Below are 15,264 nucleotides of genomic sequence, written 5' to 3'. Positions count from 1 at the left end.
CCCACCAAGCTCGGCCGAGTCCCGCCTGGCGTGGGTCACATATGGTCCCACAAGGCGGGACCTGGAAGTTCTGTCTGCGGGGCCGTCCTGGAGGGGTGGGGGGGGGGAGGGGGGGAGGGGGGGGATCCCATTCCGGGTGGGGGGCCCCAACGGTGGCCTGGCCCACAATCGGTGCCTACCGATCGGTGGGCGGGCTGGTTCCGTGGGGGCCGATGTTCCTCCGCGCCGGGCCCCTGTAGGGCTCCGCCATATTGCCTGGGGGCCGGCAGTGAGACGGGAACCCACGCGCATCCACGGAATCACGGCGGCCATGGCACGCCTGTGCGCACTCGCAGCATATGTGCCGCGCCGGCTGGAGCTGCGGAGACCACTCCGCCGCTGACCTAGCCCCCTAGGGAGGGGAGCATACCTGACAATCGAGGACCGTTGACGCCCGAGTGGTTGGTAACACCTTTCACGCCAGTCATAACTTGACGGGTGGAGAACACCAGCCAGTGTCTTTGAATGATGTGCCCCAGAAATTGGAGGTTTTGGTGAATTCACCCATCTTATCTAAAGTGAGACCTGCGCTACAATGGTTTTGAGAACATTTTGCTGGTGGTCATGGTCCTCTCTTTGGACCCATGGATAAGGACATCGTCCATGTGACAAATAACTCCTGTTTGCCCTCTAAATTAGTGGGTTGCTCACATTACTGAGTGCTGCCTGTGTCATTTAAATGCTCAGAAGGCCTCTGGTCATCAGGGAGCCCATCTAGGCCACCCCTCTGGACACTCACATAAGCCAGCTGTATCATCAAAGGTCAAGCTCAATCAGGAGCCCACCAGGTGTTTCCTCAGAAGCATTGCCCTATTGCAGAAGAAGCAGGGGATCAATAGAGATAACTCCAGCCAGAAGACACCTGCTCTGCAATCTACAGAACCCTCCCTGGTTTTCTGCCCCTCTCAGGGCAGGGGACTCACCAGTGACCCCAACCTCTGATCACCATCTCTCTCTTCCTGGCAGCGCTGACTGCCCCTGCCAATACCTCCCAAACAGTGTTCAGGAAGGCAGGCTTGAATCTGAGGCCCACCCTGGGGAAGGGGATGTCCCTCCATTCCTCACTGGCTTGGAGCTGAGGTGTCCGCCTTAGACTCCCAACCTCGGAGGGCAGGTCTTCTCTGAGCCACCTTGGTGGCCGCAGTGACTCTGTGACCATTGACCAGAAACTGAATTAGACCAGCCACCTAAATACTGCAGCCATAAGTGTAGATCAGAGGTTGGAATTCTGCAACAAAGAACGCAGCTCTTGACTCCCAAAGCCTGCCCCCCCCCATCTACAAAGCACAGATCAGGACTGTTCTTGGATGCTCTCCACTTGCCTGGATGAGTGCAGCTCCAACAACACTCAAGAAGCTTGGCACTATCCAGGACAAAGCAGCCCACTTGATTAGCACCCCATCTACAAACATTCAATCCCTCTACCATTGATGCACAGTGACAGCAATATGTACCGTCTACAACACTGCAGGAACTCACCAAGGATCCTGTGATGGCAGCTTCCAAACCCATGGCCTCTACCTATTAATAAAAATGGAACCGTCACCACAGTCCCAGATGACCGTAGGCTTCTTTCCCCTTTGAAAGGGAGCTGACTGGGGTGATTTAACCTGAGGGTCACCACACCTCAGGCGAGGGCAAGGCTGAGAAGGCGGGGCCTTCATTAATAACCTCAGCTTGTACGGGATTTTAACCCATATTGTTGGCATTGCTCCACATCATGAGCCAGCTGCCCGGCGAACTGAACTAACTGACCGCAACTAGTAAGGGCAACAAGAACACCACCACCCGCAGGTTCCCCTTCAGGTCACATAACATCCTGACTTAGAACTACATCGCCTTTCCTTCATTGTCACTGGCTCAATATTCTGGAATTCCCTCCTTAACAGCACTGTGAGTGTACCTACACCACATAGACTGCAGCAGCTCAATAAAGCAGCACACCACCACCATCACAGGGGCAATTAGGGATGGGCAATAAATGCTGGCCTAGCCAGCGATGGGCATCTCCTGTGAAAGAATCTTTAAAATGACAGATCATCTGACATCTATGTCAGCAAAAGCAAGCCAATTCAGTAATAGTCCCATACTTTACCTTCCTTCCATTGTTGACCATCACAGCATCCTCTGGTCCACAATGCTAACATAAAAGCAAGCAGCAGGCAGGGTTGGCAGTAAGGGTAGTGGCAGAGTGTCAGTGGTTGGAAGACAAATGCTGTGATCTGAGAGTGGACAGCAAGTCTGTGCTTCATGGTGCCGCCTCCACTCCCACGGGGTAGTGGCTCAGCAATCCTAACTATGTGTTGAGGACAGATTGCTGCACGGCTGCTAGATCCTGCAAGCTCCTTTGCACACCAGTATCTGCAGCTACAATGGCAGTAGTCTGAACTCCCATGGCAACAAGATCAGCAAACATGACTTCACTCTGAATTTGCAAAGCAGCAACCAGACTTTGGGCAGAATTCTCCCAGAAAAGGTCATGGGCGTCACTCTCCGACCCCCCGCCGGGTCGGAGAATGGCTGTTGGCCGCCGTGAATCCCACCCCCGCCGAAGTCTCCGGTACCGGAGATTGGGCGGGGGCGGGAATCGGGCCGCGCCGGTTGGCGGGACCCCCCACTCAATTCTCTGGCCCGTATGGGCCAAAGTCCCGCCCAGAAATTGCCTGTCCCGCCGGCGTAAATCAAAGCTGGTATTTACCGGCGGGACCAGGCGGCGTGGGCGAGCTCCGGGGTCCTGGGGGGGGGCAATCTGACCCCAGGGGTGCCCCCACAGTGGCCTGGCCCGCAATCGGGGCCCACCGATCCGCGGGCGGGCCTGTGCCATGGGGGCACTTTTTCCCCTCCGCCTCCGCCACGGCCTCCAGCATGGCGGAGGCAGAAGAGACTCTCCCCACTGTGCATGCGCGGGAAACTGTCGGCGGCCACTGACGCTCCCGCGCATGCGCCGCATTTCCGCGCCAGCTGCCGGGGCAACAAACGCCATTTCCGCCAGCTGGCGGGGCAACAGACGCCATTTCCGCCAGCTGGCGGGGCGGAAATCCCTCCGGCGCCGGCCTAGCCCCTCAATGTTGGGGCTCGGCCCCCAAAGATGCGGAGCATTCCGCACCTTTGGGCTGGCGCGATGCCTGTCTGATTGGCGCCGTCTTTGGTGCCAGTCAGCGGACATCGCGCCGTTGGGGGAGAATTTCGCCCCATGGTGCCGGAACCAGTACCGGGTGCAAATCGCGATTTTTCCTTTTCGCACAATTCTCCGCCCGATCACGATTCTCGCTGCCGGCGGTGAAAAGCAGAGAATTCAGGCCGAGCTATTGTTCTTCCAGTTTGCGTGGGCATCACTGAATCATTGGAGCACGACTTTGTCTTGTGTCCATGACACCTTTGTCACTCTGTCCCTCGCTGCAACCTATCCCTGACTTTTCATTCTGCTTCATTCCCCTCTCCAACGGTGTAATTAATTACATTTCTATCCCTTTTCAGTTCTGCAGAAGGGTCAATGGCCTTAATGCGTAACTCTGCTTTTCTCTCCACAGATGCCAACAGACTTTCTGAGTTAATCCAGCAATTTATGTTTTTATACAGATTTCCAGCATACACAGTATTTTGCTTTTATTGAAGTACAGCAAAGCCGGGGGCGGGGGGAGAGTCCTGATTCTCCTAGCTCCACATTAAAAAAATTAAAAAACCTACCATTTTGGTGGTGGTGCTAACTAAGCCCCACCCTTGGCCTGAGAATGCCAGAATGAAGGAGGCCCAAGACAGTGTATGTACAGTAGCAACAACAGCAATGTTACTCAGAACAATCAAAATTATCTCAATTTCCCCTTAAGAAGTCATTTCCTGTTTCCCAGGAAACAATCATTTTTTAAAATATTTTAAGACAGTGCTGGGCAGGTGTTTATCTGAGGGAGCGAGCTTCCTAAAAATCCAGGCTGTCTTCTAATGACATTCCTTGAAAAATACAAACAAAAAGATAAAATCTGATACAATGAGGTTTATTCATCTGTCAGGTTGATAATAGCACAAATTAATGGCACCTTGAAGCTGTGCTTCAAATAACCCGAGCAGATCGGAACATATTCTGCAGTACAGGCCTGCCAAGACCTCCAAGATCAGTGTTGCCTCTTGCATGCTTGACAACCTTGTGAAGCCGAACTGTGGAGAGAAAGGATCACCTGCAGGCAATACTCAGGACATTCACAATGAAACGCGTAAGTACTTGAGATATCCAATTAACTCACTGCCTTGTCCACATGTACATTGTGCAACGCCACAGAATATCTTCTCCAATATTCTCCTCTGCATGTCTATCATTATTTTATTTATTATATTATTCTGAGCTAATGAAAAATGAAGTAAGGGACAATTAATGAATTAAATAAATAAAAACAGAATACTGAAAATACTAAGGGGATGATTCTCCGATATGGAGGCCAAGTGCCTGCGCCGTCGTGAATGCCTTTGCGTTTCACGATGGCGCGATCAGGGCCCGGGCACGACCTATTCTGGCCCCCACAGGGGGCCAGCACGGCGCTGGAGTGTTTCATGCCGCTCCAGCCTCCTTGGCGCCGCGCCAACCCGCGCACGTTCAGTCGGGGCAGCCCAATCCTGCGCATGCACAGTTGGGCCGTGCCACCCTGCGCACATCTTAGCACGCTGGCCCCTCACCAACATGGCGGCGGTGTTCTGGGGCCGTGCGCGTAAGGAGGTAGGCCCGGGGGGGATGGCCGGCCCGCCGATCGGTGGGCCCCAATCGCAGGCCAGATCCCATCGGAGGCCACCCCGGTGAAGGAGCCCCCCTCCCTCCACCACAGGCACCACCCCCCCCCCCCAAGCATTCCCGCAGAGTACCCGCCGGCAGCGACCAGGGTTGGACGGCGCCGTCGGGAACCTGTCGTGTTGTAGTGGCTGCTCCGTCCAGCCGGGCCGGAGAATCGTCGCTCGCCGGTTCTCTGAGCGGCCCGGTGCCAATCGCGCACCGTTGGTTTCCGGGGGGTGGGAGAATCGCGTGCAGGGGTCGGGGCGGCGTGGCGCGATTCGCGCGGCGCCCCGGCGATTCTCCCACCCAGCGTGGGGGGGGGGTGCGTGAATAGCGCCCTAAGTACTTTTGGCAGCATCTGGGCAGAGGGAATTTCAGGGGCAGAATTCTCCGACCCCCGCCGGGTCGGAGAATCGCCAGGGGCTGGCGTGAATCCCGCCCCTGCCGGTTGCCGAATTCTCTGGCACCAGATATTCGGCTGGGGTGGGAATCGCGCCGCGCTGGTTGGCGGGCCCCCCCGGCGATTCTCCGGCCCACGATGGGCCGAAGTCCCGCTGCTGGAATGCCTGTCCCACCGGCGAGAATCAAACCACCTACCTTACCGTCGTGACAAGGCGGCGCGGGCGGGCTCCGGGGTCCTGCGCGGGGCGATCTGGCCCCGGGGGGGTGCCCCCACGGTGGCCTGGCCCGCGATCGGGGCCCACTTTCTCAAGCTGGGCTATGCCACTACTCTGCTGGTGATTCTTCCACGTCTGTTGTGGTAGCTGGTTTGTTCTGCTTTTTGTCATGATCTCTGCACTTTACAAGACGGTTATGTTTTAAAATGTCCCCTTTAACTTAAGGTAAAACAGGACATTCTAAAAAGGAGGAGAATGAAGTCATGGTAACCACCTGCTTGGAGACATCCTTGTGTGATCTGGTTGTCATGGGGGGACAGAAACTCAAATAGAAATCTGTTTAAATTCCAAGTGACAGTCTTAACACCTTTACATGGTGTCTCACAGGCAAATTATAGCTGTTTTTTGGGAAGTAGAGAGACAAAGAAGATATAACAACAGAGAAGCAAAGAAGGATTTGATGTGTTGGGTGCTCTGAGATACAGACGAACCAACACGGTTGCGATTGGTACAACGCAGTTTTATTCTGTTAAACTATTTATACAACAAACTTGGTACTCAGCACGTGGTGACTGTGTGAGTGTCTGACTTTGAGGTCCTTGCCCTGTGCCGTCTCCTAATGGACTGCCCTGGAAGTGTCATGTTTCTTGTTTTGTACTGTGTATGCGCTTGTCTGTGATTGGCTGTCGTGTCATGTGTGCTAATTGGTCCGTTGCTCTGTCTATCATTATGTATGTGTTTATGTGCTGTGATGTTCTCTTGAATATCATGACAGGATTGTTTTGTGTTAACAACCAAGAAGGGTGCTGGTGAGAGTTTTTTTTCTGTTCAAAAGGAAGAGAAGAAACAAGTGGCGCTCTCAGAGATTTAGGGAACAGGGAGTGGGCCATGCTGGTGAAAATTGCATCCAGAAAACCCAAGCTGAATGGAACAATTTTTGAAGGACAATGGAGGTTTTGGCTTAGCATTGCAGGAATAAGTCATCTGCTAGAGAGCTGGGAGTTACTTTCAAACTGTTCCTATAACATCTGCTACATATTTGCTGGAAGCACAGAGAACATCAAAAAGGGTTATAAGAGATATCAGTAGTGTTAGTTAGCTAATGCCAATGTATCTTTTCTTAAGTTTGATGTAATTTTTAAAGTAACGTTTGATCATGTTGACTTTAGGGCAGGCTCTCGGCAAGATGTCACTCATCGACAGGGAACAATACTGGATAATATTCATGCAACCATTTTACTGGCACCTTGCATTTACCATTGCAATTTATCTCAGTGTTGGTCAGTAGTTTCCAATGTCCCTCCTTCCTTGTTGCCTGGTTTGGTCTAATGAGGCTGGTGCAGGCTCCAGATAACTGCAACATTAATCATTTGCCTTTGCTCTATAGGCAGCAGCAATTTTGTGAACCGACTAAAAACACAGTCCCTTCCCCCTCACACCTCCCTCCCCGCAAGGAAATTCCACAGGGCCAGCGGCAGGACAGACCTGCAAAGCTCACCACACCAAATTCAGAGCATGTGTAAGGGATGCATGAAGCCACGGTGGCACAGTGGTTAGCACTGCTACCTCACAGCTTCAGGGACCCAGGTTCGGTTCCAGCCTTGGGTGACTGCCTGTGTGGAGTTTGCATGTTCTCTGCGTGTGTTTTCTCCGGGTGCTCCAGTTTCTTCCCACAGTTCAGAGATGTGCAGGTTAAGTGGATTGGCCATGATAAATGCACGGGATTCCGAGAAAGGACAGGGGAGTGGGTCTAGGTAGAGTGCTCTTTCAGAGGATCAGTGCAAACCTGGGGCCGAATGGCCTCCTTCTGCGCTATGGCCTCCTTCTGCACTGTAGGGTTTCTATAGAAACCCTTGGAACTAGTATGGTACCCTTAATAAAATGGTGCCACCACTTAAAGGCTGCTGATAAGGGGTATGGAGGCACGTAAAGCTTTTCCAGCTTAAAGGTGACAATCTTTTAAGCATTGGTCAGCCTTTCCAAAGGTTGCATGAGGGAAAGACGTGGCAGAAAAAAGGGAGTAGGTGGAAAATCCACCGTTGAGGCAGAAAATAGAGCCAAGTGTCAAGTAATGCTGAGCAATCCGATGATGTCTCCTGTTTCATAGCAGGCTGTGAGGATGTTCGCTGTGACTGACACCCCAGGGCATTCTCTCCAGCAGTAAGTAGTCCAGACTGAATGTTTTTTGTTTTTCATTCATGGGGTGCGGGCTTCGCTGGCCAGGCCAGCAATTATTGCCCATCCCTAATTTTCTTTGAAAAGGTAGTGGTTAACTACCTTCTTGAACCACTGCTGTCCGTGTGGTGTAGATATACCCAAAATACTGTTGGAGGGAGTTCCAAGGTTTTGACCCAGTGAGGTTGCAGGAACGGCAAGATATTTCCAAGTCAGGATGGTGAGTGACTTGGAGAGGAACTTCCAAGTGGCGATGTTCCAATGTACCTGCTGCTCTTGTCCTTTCAAATAGTAATGGTTGTGGGTTTGGATGGTGCCATCTAAGGAGCCTTGGTGAATTCTTGCAGCGCGTGTGTTAGATGGTACACACAGCTGCCACTGTGCTTTGGTGGTGGAGGGTTTGAATGTTTGTGGATGGGGTGCTAATCAAGCTTTGTTCTGGATGGTGTTAAGATTATTGAGCGTTGTTAGAGCTGAACTCAATCAGGCAATTGGAGACAGAACCAGCAGTATTTGGAAACAAAAGCAGGAGAAGAGGTGAAGGAACCTGGGACAAACTAATAGTACCATGGACAAGCTATATGGCACTTCCAAACTTGTTTTTCCAGACTAACTATTAGCTCATTTACCAAATTTCATGAATTCTCATGTGATACCTCTGCAGGGCAGAAAGTAAATGTCCAACGTATAATTAACAAAATCTGGCTATGTTCTCATATTTCCAAAGGTTCCAGGTTGGACCCATGGCAGCATCAGTGACCCTCTATACTTGAAGAAACAGTGATGTGCTGTTCAACACCTTTCTGATATATAATGGGCACCAAATACCTGGGAATGCAGTACTGGTTAGGAATGAGCCACAATAATTGAGGACACTGGTGATCTTGCCAATCAATTGTCATGTTGTGTCTATGTTGCAAGTGCCATTCTTGTGGGTGACAAAACTTTCTCCTGATGCTTTGTTGTTAGCCGAGGCAGTTGTCCTGAATGCTCGATAAGTAGGCCTTCCAAGATTGTGAAAATTGTGGAACCTCTGACATCCCAAATCCCAACATCTTCTACTACTCCTACATGCCATGCAAGTAGCCATGTGGGAGTAACTTTCAGTGCCCTCCCCCACATCACCCATCACTACCAGTGCATGGGTCTTATGGGAATATGTGAACGGATGCACATTGTAAATTCTCTCCATTATCTGTAACTGCATGCAAAGAACAGGACTGGAAAGGTAGTAAAATAAACAATGAAGGACTTGAATACACAGAGCATGAACTTGAATTAAAAACTGGCGCAAGGTCCAGACACGTTCCTTCCCCCTCCCCTGCCCCCCTCCCACTTTAGAACCAGCACATACATACATTTAAGTTGGTACATATGGTACATAGTCCTTAAGCTCGGTCTTCAACTGCTCAGCTGTCCTGAGCGTGTAGTCACATAAGTTGGCTGTGCCGGAAGGCAGACAGGATATTGTCCACATGGCAGAAAGCAGCAGGCGACTCTTAGGTGGGCATGTTGGCTGCAGGGCTTGTTGCATTCATAGCAGGAAGGGTATCCATCTCTGCTGGTGTGGGAGGCACAGACTGCAGACTCGGTGTGTCAACCTCAGTGGCTAGTTCAGGTACTTGAAGCAGGTGACACCAGTTCCTGGCATACATGGCACCACCTGAGGTGCCACCTACATGTAGCTGTTTGATTGGTGTATTATCCTGACAGATGGGCAACCACCAGGTTGATTAACAAATAACGGTTCATGACAGTAGTAATTATATACAGTAAATGAGATAAAAGGCTAAGACGTTCTAAGACTCCAAACTCCTAACTAACTGGGAAACTGAAAAAGCGCTCAGCCCCCAGGGTTCGCACACTCCATCCCGATTGGCCAATTGGTTCACATGACCCTCTGGGAACTCGCCCATTTAAAGGGGCACGGTACCACAGTTGGGGAGCATGGCTGGGCACAACGGCCAGTTTGTCATAACTGCGCATAGCTTGCATTCTGGTTTAGCTCAGTGGGCTAGACTGCTGGTTTGTGATGCAGAACAAGACCAGCAGTGCGGGTTCAATTCCCGTAACAGCTGAGAATTCTGAATCCACCCTCCGTGTACCCGAACAGGCGACGGAATGTGGCGACTAGGGGCTTTTCACAGTAACTTCATTGCAGTGATAATGTAAGCCTACTTGTGACAATAAAAAGATTATTATTATTCTGACTGTCTGACCTGGCTCCAGAGCCCAGGGTTTACAGGTGTTGCAGTCATGGCAGCTCTTCCGTCTTTGCTGCCATTTAATTAGGGTTTCCTTCACATTTGTTTGCACTTTAAGCTGCAGCAGGGCTTTGGCAACAGTATTCAGGGTCCAGGTGCATTTGGAGAACATTCTCTGTGCTGGTGAGAGCAGACCTTCCCTTGGCAGGTTGCGCAGACTAAACAACACAGTATAAGAACCTGAGTTTTCACGGAAGCATTTCTTGAAGTGGTGCTTTGCTGAACGTACTGCACGCTCTGTCAAACTATTCGATTGTGGATAAAGGAGGCTGCTTGTAACATGTTCAAAGTCCCTGAACTCCCTGCACACAAACTGCCCGGCATTGTCTATCATTCGCTGTTGTGGAGTGTCTTGCAGGGTAAAGTGTTTCTATGATGCAATTCATACCACCCAGAGAATGATTCAACAAGGAGCAGATGCTGTCTCCCTTCCCAGTCACATCCATCAGCCCATGGAAGGTCTGCAATCTCATGAAGGTGCAGTGATTCTTTGGTTTGGTGAGACCTGAGTGCATTGCATAGCGCAGACCTATACACATCCCTTTCTATATCACCATACATTGACAGTCAGTACACAGTTTCCTTTGTCCTGCACTTTGTTGCTTCAACTCCTGGCTGCCCTTTGTGGAGCTGCTAGGTGTATAATTTCTGCAGAGAGTGAGAGATTATGAACCTCTGGCCATGCAGTATCAGTCCATCTTCCACTCTTCTCTCATGGCCTAAAAATTGCAGAACTCGTGAGGAAGCTCTTTTGCCAATGCAGAGCAGCCTTTCACGATGATGTTGTGGAACTGTTTGCATGTGTGGTCCGTTTGCATGGCAGGTTTGAGATCACTTGTTCTCCGTGATAACAGCACATGGATTGTCATAATGTTGATGTCCTTCTGATGCTCAGTATGCTCAGTGATAGGTAGGTGAGCCCTGGAAAGGGCATCTGCTGATTATAGTTCCTTACTATACTTTTAGACCACACTCAGGTTGTATCGTTGGAGCTTGAGCATAACTCGCTGCAGGCATAGTGACGCAATATGGAGAGAGGCATTTTGAAGATGGTGATGAGTGACTGGTGATCAGTTTCAATGGTGTCAGGATGCCCATAAATTAAATTTATAACAAAGATAAGGGTGAGAAGTTCCTTCTCGATCTGTGCGTAGCTAGTTTCAGTATCACTGAGGGCCTTTGATGCAAAAGCCATGGGTCTGCTCCAAGCCCATCCGGACGCGTATCTACTGATTACACTACAAGTGTTTGGATGTCGAAGTATTGTAACACTGGAGAGACTGAAGACAGATCCTTGAATCTGTTGAATGCACTATTGTGGTTCTTCTGCCAGCACCATTCTGCATCCTGGTGGAAAGGTTGGTGCAGGGGTGCAGTCACTTCACTGTAGTAAGGTATGAACTTTGATACGTAGTTTGTCATGCTGAGGAAACGCTGAAGTGCATGTTTATCATCAGGAGTGGACATTTTCTGTAGAGCCAATGTTATGTCTGGATCTGTCTTCACATCCCTCAGCGGTCAGCACTAGCTGACATAGGGGACCTCACTGACTCGGAATCTGCATTTGGCAGGGTTGAGCTTCAACTGTGCAGTCCTGATTGTATTATTATGTGGTTGTGGGGCAACGATGACACAGATGATAATTTCAACAGTTTATTAGCAAGATCCTCGACTGCTATTACATGCCGTGCCTGTAGTCACATGGGAGTAACCTCCAGCACCCTCCTCCACATCGCCTAATACTAGCGGTGCACAGGTCATATGGCAATATGTGAATGGATGCACATTCTACACTAAAATTATATTTTAATAATTTCAAAAATGCAGAGTGCCTGAACAATGCCTACCAAAATAAATTTTCCAAAAGCTGCTTGTGAGCCCATGAGCCAAGAAAATGGCCTTTACATTCTTTCCAAATGAGGCCTGAAAGAAAAAACAACACTGGGAACTTTGTCAGGTGCCTATTTACATACTTTCAAAATTAATTTGGAGCATTCATGAGGTCCCTGCAGGAATTTGTTGCATGTGCTTCAGCCTATTAATAAAAGACAAGCGGAATTGCCAAGAAAGATGTTGGCAGGAGATCCCTTCTCTCCATTCCCCCTTCCTTCCGAACCAGTTCTTTTAATGCTTAGTATTGGAATCAACCTGAAAGTCCCATGTGAGAGCTGTGATCTACATCAGTGTGTACACCTTAATACTAAAGAAAGGATCCATGATTTCACCTGAACATTACTTTGTACTGTTATCAGAGACTTTTCTACTTTTGCATGCGTCCATACTCTGGTGTCATGAAAACTGGTGGCCCCGGTGCCAACCTCTTTGTCAACATTTGTGTTGTATGTATAGCTATTACCCGAGCTCCCTATACCCCAAGACAAACTAGGACAAAGGCCACTTGGAATTTTGCTTCTTTATTTTAAAAAAGCCATGGGTCATTAAATGTTACTGATATCCCTAATGAAGTTGCTGGCAAAGCATGTGCAACCAGAATTATAATATGTACCAGCTTTATTAATTGATTTTGTTAAAGGAAAATTTTGCTGTGCATGCATTTTAGTTAGCGTTTGAGTAGAACAATACAGCATAGAAAGAAGTTATTCACTTCATTGTGCCTCTGCCAGAATAGCCAACGAGTTGTACATTACATTCATCACAATGAAGTAACTCAGTTGAAAGGAGTGTCTCCATCTACGCCGTCTCTTCAGAATCTCTTCAAGAATGACTACGACTTTTCTTTCAGCTTGACATTTCCTGCAATTTCCATCCAGTCACACTTGAGTGAAAAATCTAACACGGTAATGTTTTATTCACCTCAAGTAATTTAAATTTAAAAGGGCTTCAGTGTAAGTTGTTCGTCTTGGATGTGCCTGAGTCATTGCACAGCAGGTTCAAAGAAACAAACAATAGCTGGGCTTGGGGGGGGGGGGGGGGGGGGAGGGGGGGGGGGTGAATTTTTACTTTCAGCGATGGGCAGAAAATAGGAGGAAGCTGATTGGCTATGCCCTTTGTACCCTGTTGCATGGTCAATAGAAATGGAAAATGGCCAACCTGCAGACGTCTGTTTACTGTCTACCAGTAAAACTGAAATTCACACCAGAATCCATTATTTTGAGAACAGGAAAGCTAAAAAAAAAAGCTAATATGCAACGTCATATTCAATTAATATAATGTGCCAGCTGAGTTGCCATTATTTTGTCCTTAGCCAAACAAACAGGGGATGACTTTTGTTTGGGCATCAAATGGACATGATATCGACGATGCCTGCGAGACAAGTTCCCAATGTGGCATGGGAGCCCCAAACCATTTTTAAAGTTTTGGCCTTGTTATAACATCAAGCAGTGGACACTAGTTTCCAGTGTCAGAAAATCAGCTACCTGCAGTCTGCAGGCACAGGTAAGGCGTGTCAGGATAGGTGCCAGGAAATGCAGGAGCTTTATATTGAACACAGAATTTATCCTTTTGAAGGATCCTGCGGTAATGCCTTTAGGAACTGTTGTAAGCTTCTCAACATCAGCTATGGGACTGGCATGAGCCGTGCATGTTTCACTCATTTCTTTCTGGAGGTCTGGTTTGTGTGTGAGTGCTGGTTTCTCATTTAAGGGTCTGGTTTTAAATTGATGCAATCATTCAAAGGGGCACACAAAGACTTTCAACTCTTGGTTGCCTGTTCTTTCAAGGAGGAAAGGACCTAGTGCAGTAGTTTAAGTGAAGTATAATTTTCTAGTGAAGTGATATATGGCAGATGGTAGATGAAAACTTCAGGAGAACTGAAAGCAAGAAAAGGGTAGAAGTGAAAGGTAGCTTGGAGTCAGGCACTGGTGACAGCATAGACGTTCAGAGGTCAGGAAGTGGAAAGGTAAAGTAGTGTTAGAAGCTTGAGGTGAGGTTAAATCAGGGTATAGTTATAGGGTGATGAAGAGAAGGTACAGCAATGGTGGAGGCTGCAACATGTTAATCTCATGTTAGTGTTACAGCCTCTGTTCACCAATCTGTCTCCTCGGATTTTCTGCTTGCCAATTCTCTTTTTCCATTCATTGCCACCAACCGTATTCCTCACTTCTTGTAATTTTTCCCAGGGAAAAGTTTTAACTTTCACCAAAAATTAGCATTTTTGCCAATTTATGTATTTTCGCACTATTTTTAAAAATATATTCATCCTTGGGATTGGCAATGCTAGAATTTGTTCCCAGTTCAGTGGCTTTCAGAAGATAGTGGTGAGCTGTCTTCTTGAACCGCTGCAGCCCATGTGGTGAAGATATCCCACTGTGCTGTTAGGAAGGAGTTCAAGGAATGTCACTTTTCTCTTTAATCGAAGCATGCATTTTGATGATAGGTAGACTATCATCTGTACATAATATGAGTAGTTTATCATCATCTGCAGGTGTATTATAAGTTATATGTTTTGTTGTTGTAGTTCTAGCATCCCACCAGCAGATGGGGCGAGTACGCAGTCACTGGACTCGGATGCACCATGTGTTCCTTCAGAATGTTTTTGTAAGGAGTTGTTAGCAGTCGCATATTAGAGTAGCACTGGAGTATCTTAGTGTAAGTTAGTGTTGGACATTCATTTCCAACAACTGCTGTCGCGAATCATCCTGTCAAACGTGTCCAAAATCAGACTTTAACTTGAGTCCACTGAATCACACCCTAAATCGACACTAATCCCACTTCCCAGCACTTGGCCCATAGCCTTGAATGTTATGACCTTTCAAGTGCTTATCCATGTACTTTTTAAAGGTTGCGAGGTTTTCCGCCTCTACTACCCTCCCAGGCTGTTCATTCCAGACTCCCACCAACCTGTGGGTGAAACGACTTTTCCTCAAATCCTCTTTAAACCTCCTGCCTTTCACCTTAAAGCTATGCCCCTCGTTCTTGACCCTTCAATTAAGGGGAACAGCTGCTTCCTATCCACCCTGTCCATACACTTATACATCTCAATCAGGTCCCTTCTCAGCCTTCTTTGTTCTAAAGAAAACAACTCGAGCCTATCCAGCCTCTCTTCATAGCTCAAATGCTTCATCCCAGGCAACATCCTGGCGAATCTCCTCTCCAGTGCAATCACATCCTTCCTATATTGAGGCAACCAGAATTACATACAGTACTCTAGCTGTGGCCTAACCCAAGTTTTGTACACCCTCAACGTAACCTCCCTGCTCTATGCCATGATTGATAAAGGCAAGGTCTTGAATGATGGATTTCAACATTTCCCAATGACAGATGTTAGGCTAACTGGTCTACAATTTCTTGTTTTTGCTCTTCCTCCTTTTTTGGTTTGAGGTAATGGGCACAATTCTCCGTTCGGGAGACTGTTCTCCCGCTGGAGATAAATCACAACTGATTTGCGCTCGCGCTAGAGCGGGAAGCCAGAAGCGATTCACAATCCCTCGCCATGCAAATTTTGCATGGCCGG

The 15,264-nt window shown here is 48.6% G+C and overlaps 1 protein-coding gene and 1 long non-coding RNA gene across 4 annotated transcripts in view; both read left to right on the top strand.

Annotated features, from left to right (window-relative positions):
* The window catches only part of sphkap (SPHK1 interactor, AKAP domain containing), a 667,284-nt gene that overhangs the window by 307,354 nt on the left and 344,666 nt on the right, over positions 1-15,264 (top strand). The window lies entirely within an intron of this gene.
* Positions 3,986-15,264, top strand: part of LOC140389695 (uncharacterized) — a 101,814-nt gene continuing 90,535 nt past the window's right edge. The window contains exon 1 of the long non-coding RNA XR_011934451.1: positions 3,986-4,247. This is a non-coding gene — a long non-coding RNA (uncharacterized lncRNA). The remainder of the gene's footprint in view (positions 4,248-15,264) is intronic.

Source organism: Scyliorhinus torazame, chromosome 14 (genome assembly GCF_047496885.1).
Source record: "Scyliorhinus torazame isolate Kashiwa2021f chromosome 14, sScyTor2.1, whole genome shotgun sequence".
Classification (NCBI taxonomy): Eukaryota; Metazoa; Chordata; class Chondrichthyes; order Carcharhiniformes; family Scyliorhinidae; genus Scyliorhinus; species Scyliorhinus torazame.
The sequence above is the reverse complement of the archived record's forward strand: the minus strand, read 5'-3'. Positions and strand labels throughout refer to the sequence as shown.